Below are 7,543 nucleotides of genomic sequence, written 5' to 3'. Positions count from 1 at the left end.
AGGGTTCTCTGTCCTGGAATCCTATTTTTTAAAAGGCATGTTTTGAAGTAATACAATAGGTTTGGTATTTCTTCAAATTTATTTGAATGGTATATGGGCATGGGAAAGGCAGATACTTGTCCATCCATATGCTCTATGCAGTTCTGTGTTTCGAGCCAGAATACCCTGCAAAAAATGGAGAAAAATCCATCACAGTGTAACAGCATGCAAGTGTTTGCATAAGTGTCTTTTAGATCTTGCTGGTTTCTGGCCCAAACTTTTTACTTTTGATTACTGTTTCAGGTTTGAAATGGAAACCCATTATGTACAGACTGAGAGCATTCTTCTTATTGTAGATAAGTGGGTGGGTGGTTTTTAAGCCAGCATCCCTAAATTAAAGGTCTCAAACTCCTGCCCTTCAACACAGTTTCATACGGCCCCTTGTTTGATTTAGATTTCTAATGAGATTTGGCCTGCACATTAATTTTGCATTTAAAAAAAACAAATCCCACATTACCTTAATTAGCATTTGTGAACTGCAGTTGCATAGACTAAGACCTATTCTGTCAGTGAACGCTACCGTGGGTCTGCCAGCCAAAATAATCAGAAGATTGAACCATTTTAAAGGGAGGCAGAGCTATTACTTGCAAATGTGGGCCAGCTGTCATTAAACTACACATGTAAGCAATCATGTAGGCTACTGTAGCTCTGAAGCAACATTAAATGTTCACCTGGAGCATTGTCAGTGTCAAGTATGGACAATGTAATTTCTTCTTGATCGAGTTTCACTGAGGCAACAACCTGTCTGTTTTGCAAATAGAACAGTAGCCAGTGAGAGGGAGAGAAAAGCATCATTATCTTGGAGACACGTCTTTCAGTGGAACTTCTCCCAAGAGTCCAAAAAGAGTGTGAGGCAGCCGTGAGGGTATAGCAAAGTTATTGTTTGTTTGTTTGCAGCAGTAGCCAAGGTCATATCATTAGGAACCAATTCTGAAAGACTGAAAGTGAACTATTATAGGCCTACTGCAGGTTGCTGCCCACAAATGCATGCTATATAGAAAGTAAACATCAGTCTAATATACAATGGCAGAATATTTTATGGACAGTGTGCCCCAAAGCAGGAGTTATTATTATTATTATTATTATTATTATTATTATTATTATTATTATAAGAGTCTATTTGTATAGCACCTTTCATACACAGAATGCAGCTGTGCTTTTCATTTGGCCGTATTTTGAAAATGTTTCTCAGGTGGAAATAACTGCTGGGCTAACCTCCATAAGAATGGCTTCATGCACTTCATAAAAGCACATAGATAGGCTAATGATAAATTACGATGTGCAACAAGCTATATTTATCAGGGGTTTTAATGACAGCTTTTTCTCATGTCCTATTGTACTGGCCCCCAATAAGAAGACCACCTGGCACGCTGCCCGTCATTTGAGTTAGAGCCCCCTGCCCTAACACAATATATCTAGTCAAGAAATCTAATGGGTTTTGTCCATTCAAACAAGTACCTCAGTTGTTTTCTACCAATGGAAAATAAGTGCTTTGACATTAAACATTTCCTTAGCATCTGTTTCAGTTCAGAACAAATATCAGTTTGGAATAAAAATAAATCTTTTTTTTAGAAGGAAGGCACTAAAATAGTTAATTCTCTCCTGGCCCTCTTTCTCTGTGTGTTTGTGTGTGTGTGTGTGTGTGTGTGTGTGTGAGAGAGAGAGAGAGAGAGAGAGAGAGAGAAAAAAAAACCTGGCCACATTCATTTTAGAGGGCAGATGACAGGTCTCTGAAATAAGCAAAAGAAGTGTTGCATAGTAAGAGGTCAGATCTTGTACTTGGGGAAAATATGCATACAGTGGACGTCACACATGACTGCATTCAAGGCCCTGTTCACACAAGTGTGAAGGTCACTAAACCATTGAAGGATGTTCTCCCACTGCATCTTGTATTTTATGCCCTTTTATTTCGGATTAATTTTTTTCCCTCTTTTTGTTACTTGCAACTGGCAGGCAATAACCTGTGAGCAAAGAGGAAAAGGGGGCGAACACAATACAGATGACTTTAGATGAAGGACAGCCTGGCTGCTATGATGGATTGCAATTCATTCATTATGGACCAAAAAAGCCTGCAGTACATGAGCTATGCAAATGGAATGCATCGGTTTGTTGGCCCTGCACTACATTAAATTGTAACCTATAATGGGAATCAAATTAGACTTCCTCATTCTTATGGATGTTAGACCGGCTGCTTTGCTTGTAAATGTACTTATTTACTCCCATGCGTTGTGATGAGGGCGAGCCGAGCTACCCTTTCAAATGCATCTCTCTCCCTGCCAGGTTGGCGGAGAGCCCTTCTTTCCTGTCCTTCCTCTCATGCTGGAGCGCCTGTTGCCTTGGTTTTACACTGACATTTACAGAGATCAGCTCAGACATGCTTTAGCATGAATGAATTACGGTGTGCCGCCATGGAACCCCGCGACACAGGCATTTAATACATGATTAGATATGAGGCGCCCCTGATCTCAGCTCAGTCTCTGTGCGTAATGACACTCGCTGCTCAGCTTTACAGTACATTTATATGCTACTTGATTTACTGGCCTTATCTGGCGCCGTTCACATCAGTGTAGTCGCATGATATGACCTAACTAGTACGGATGACAAACTGCGGTTAGACTATCCATGGTGCCCAGAGAGGATACAAGAGGCAGCAGTAGCCAGACCAACGGATACCCTGTCTCTGCTGAATTACTGAAGCTAAGCAGGCGTGGGCTTGGTTAGTACTGGATGGGAGACCTCCTGGGAAAACTAAGTTGCTGCTGGAACTGGAAGTGCTGTTGATGGGTGGCTAGTAGGTGGCAATCTTCCCTCTGGTCAAAAAGCAATCCCAATGCCCCAGTGCAGTGATGAGGACGCTGTGCTGTAGGAGATGCCATCATTCGGATGAGGACAGATGAGGTCCAGACTCACTGTGCTCATTAAAGATCCCATGGCTCAGTCTTACTGCAAAGAGTAGGGGGTCCCTGGTGTCCCTGGCTAAGCCCTGCTCATTCAATGTAGTTTTCTATCTTCAATGAGCAATGTTGAAGTTTATCTTCAGTAAATGAAGGTAAGGCCAATTAGGTTTATTGCACAACACCAGCTACACTGCATTGGAAATATTCATGTGTGATCTTCATTTGATGGTTCTCTAAGGATGTTGGCCATATAGCATAGCAGTACCAAACACAAACTATCTAGAGACAGAAATGTAGTATTAAATAGTAGTATTAAATGTCTAACACAGGGCACTAATAAGCAGATAGAGAGAGAGAGAGAGAGAGAGAGAGAGAGAGAGAGAAAGAGAGAGACGGGGACAGGTTTCATGCACGTGCAGCCTGTAAACTACAGTTCAAAATCTACGGATCCCATCACCAGCTCATCCCTAGTAATCACCATCAGCTCATCCCATGTACTATCAAAATGTGGGCTACATTGGAGGAAACAAAGATGAAAAGCACCTCAAAAGGCCTATGTGGCGTTGTCAAATGTTAAATACATCCCTCACAATCTTTTCACAATCTACTTTCTTCTCAGTTGTTGATTAGTCGAGAAGCAGCGAAATAATATATTTGTCTGATTCCCTCCATTTACAACACACATCCAGGAATAGGCTGCAGGCAACTGCATTACTTTTGCTATTAGAATTTGAAGCTTCTAACCCTCAGTGTCAGAAATCACCATGGCCACCATGTGAATATGGTCAGTAAGTGGTAGTTAGTGAGGTAAAGGGCTCCTGGTGCTTCGATAAAGAGCTTCATAAATGTGATGTTGCTGAGTGCCGTATGTGAGCATGATTGTATATTAAGACAAAGCCAGCAGTTGAAAACCAGTTATAATGGCTATACTTAGTTGTGCTGTATATCCAAGGACAAAGAAGGACATGCTTGCAAGAACATATGTAAGAATTTGATTTGATTTGTGAGACGTCAGAAATTACTGTATTGTGCATGAAATAAATTGGCAGTCATTTTTAACCGTTCTTTGCACTGAAAATTACATATGTTCTGGGATAAGCAGTCAGATTTCATTAACCAACATAGCCTTCTTCTTAACTTTTATTTGCTTTTTATTTTTGCATTTATTTATTTATTTATTTATTTGTTTGTTTGTTTGTTTGTTTGTTTGTTTATTGTTTATTTATTTATATTCATTTGTTACTTTAATTTATGATTGTGGATATAAGCAGAGGACTTGTTTTACCATTTCATTTTTGTACTTGCATTTTTAATCTTTGATATGTAAATGCTTTGAAAATGTGAAATATGTAAATGCTTTGAAAATGTTTTCCCTGAACAAAAAAATAAATAAATAAAATGATAATGATAGATCAAGTGACAACAACTTATTAATAAAAAAAAAAACATATTAAGAGAAAAATATGATTTATTGTTTATTTGTGTAAGACTGTCTGTAACGCAGCACAGGTGAACTGACAGCACTGTCAGTGCCATGCAGAATGAGGGCTACTGCATTCGTCCTCTCCTGAGCTCAAGGTTTGCTGGGTTGAATTTTAATTTCTGTGGTAGTGCAGCATGTCAAGGCCGAGGCCTGGGATGGTGCAGAGCAGTAATGACAAATGTGTGATAAGTGGCTTGACATGTTGGCCTGCTCCCTCCCTGCTGGTTGCCATTTGTAGCTAATTATTAAATTACATCCCTGTCCATTTGGCAGATATGAGGGAGTCAGGAAGAGGGATATACCAGCCGCAGCCACGGAGATAGCTGAGCCATTTCCTGTTGCCCTCGGCTGCCACTGTGTCCCAGCCACAGTTTCACATTCAAATGGCCTCATTTGAGCTGAAGCCAGGCCTCTGCACAGATGTGATCCGTTCGCCACAATTTGCCATGTGGTCTTTGTATGTTCTGCGATGCATTCTCCTTTGTCATTTTCAAGTTGGAAGCAGTCGGTCCCCAAGTTAGATTTAAAACACAGAAAAGAGAGCTTGACAATGGCTGCTGGAAAAGACTGGAAATGCTAGTCTCTCATGTGGCAATCTGGGGAATTCCAATGTATTGACATACTGTAAGCGTTACATGTTGTGTTTAATCTCTAACTGGCTTCAACCGTCAAAATGCCATGTCGTTTTGTCTTACTACAACTTGTAAGCTTACAGATTTTGCCAGCGGTCCACTAAGGAAATATGAATGGGCAAATGTATTTTGCTGTTACTAACCCTTTGCTCAGATTAGCAACAAATAAGAGCAAAAAACACATGCCATTTGTGCTTGATGGACATTCCTGGTCGTGCCTGGCTCGTGGTTACTTGGTTACTGAACTAACCCTTTTTTTCAGTTTACGTCTTTATACATCCTCCTCTATTGTTATCTGGTTGTTAGCCTACTTTACATAAGCTACTGTAGATCAACTATAATACTCTTGGTACTGGAAGTTTCCTAGAACCAAAAAAGGTACAAACCCACGGTTTTTGAGATTTAAAAGTGTTTATTTCTCGCTACCTTTTACAAAATATAAGAGAAAAATTGCAAACATATAAGATCTATACAGAAATACAGCTATAGGCGCATATTCCACCATCTTACACAATTATCGAGTTGAGCAACGAGCCAACGTGCATCATGCTGCCGTCACGCTGCCTTTACTCAGATTAGGGTTGCTTTGCTTTCGGATTTGTTGTTCTTGTCTATTTTGGCCCCTTCTAGCTGGCGGCATAACGACCACTTGTCTCTTGCTTGGCCCTACGGTCACACAGGCAACATAGGACAGAGACAACTCCAGTGTCACTGAATGACCGTTACTAGCTCGAAAACAAGGGTGTGCTTCATGGGTAGTTGCTTGCTAACATGCTAATGGGAAGTAGGTGACATTTCACATCACCTCAGATGGTTACAAACACAGTTTGTAGCTTTAAAATGGACATGAAATATTTTTTTGAGTACTGTAGAGAACTAAGGGACTGTACGATATTTACCGGGGGGGGGGGGGGGGGCTAAGAGAATTTTTTAAGCCTTAGGGGAAGGCCCAGGAGAAATATTTTGGCCTGGGGGGAGGGCCGAGGAAAATTTTTTTTTTCCTGATCCATGATATTTTTTTTCCCTGATCAATGATCCGTTTTCGATATTTTAAAAGGTTTGTAAGCCAAAACATGATTCATGTCTCTTAGAGTGGGCGAGTCCAAAAAGTCGCAACCCTACCTGAATCTCCCACAACCCCCCTCGTTAGCTTGCAGGTTTTTAAACATGGCGTCTAGTGAATACATGGCGTCTGAGAATATACTTGGCCTATAAATCTAATTTACTTATTTACTTATTTAAGTATGGCAGATGCATGACAATTTAATTGATAATTTAATGATGCTAATACACTACCATAAATGAGAATTGTATTTTGCCATGGTAAGAAGCTGCAATGTTGAACATTTATACTTAATAGGGGACAGTGGACATTACTTTTGAATAGAAGATGAGGCCCTATAGCTAATTGTGGACATGAGCTAGGGCAGGGAAAGGTGGAGGGTAACAATATGTTTATGACAGTGAGAGTAAACATGAAGTTGTGCATGACTTGTTTATCTTATCAATTTGCATATATGTATCACCAATAACTCAAAGAATGAGTGAAAAACCAATTCCATTTAAATCTAATTAAGTGGACAAATAGGCTAATTGCTTGCATATGTCTTCTTCCACAGCATAGTATCCCCTTTGCTTAGCATACCTAGGAAACTTAACGTTAGCGTAATGTTCAACAGGTCCGACTTATTTATCGGTTGTTTCTCTTCACTGTCCTGGCTCAATTATTCCAGTTATTAATAAGGCGTCATTGACCATATAGATCTACAGCAGTACATTTAGGCTAACATTACATGTATTTTGAAGCACCTTTACAAATCAACCTGTGTTGTGGACAAAAAACATCACCAACAGAGCAACCTTCAAGAGCATTACTGGGGTTATCAAGCAGGCACCTTCCTTAATGGGTGTTTCATTGCATTAGGCCCACAACACCTCCAAAAGGTTCAACAGTGGTATCTGGTGTCCCAGACCCACCCCCCTCCGCACTCATGATAGGTTCTCTGCCAACAAATACCAACAAATTCTTTGGTCATAAGTGAGCCCTGATCCTAGCACTCACCAGCCATCTTGAACTGACACGTAACTGTTAAAAACAGCACTCAGTGATGCACTTATTCTCACTGTACTCTACCATTTTTAAATTGTCCTTAAATTGTTGAGAATTGCTTTAAAACTTAAACTGTTTACCATGTTGTTAGTCGCTTTGGTTAAAAATGTGTAAGCCAAATGTAATGTAATGTAATGTAATGTAATGTAATGTCATTCCTCTTTGTTGCTGTGGCCGTTTATTATGGTTTATGAACCGCCAAGCCCTTGATGTGGGCACCCACAAATTTCTTGCTAACTTTTGCAAAATATATGGGCACAAATACTTTTATGCAGAAATACGGCTATCTATGAGTTACCTCCGCCATTTGGGGTTAGAGTTTAGTTTCTAGCAACGTACGCAGCCTACATCACGTTTCTTGGCAGTCACTCAGGTCACTCAG

This window comes from Alosa pseudoharengus, unplaced genomic scaffold, assembly GCF_046254945.1.
Source record: "Alosa pseudoharengus isolate Yale_2024_CS ecotype anadromous, Long Island Sound unplaced genomic scaffold, YU_APseudo_1.1 YU_APseudo_1.1_scf_32, whole genome shotgun sequence".
Lineage (NCBI taxonomy): Eukaryota > Metazoa > Chordata > Actinopteri > Clupeiformes > Clupeidae > Alosa > Alosa pseudoharengus.
This window is presented reverse-complemented; position numbering follows the sequence as displayed.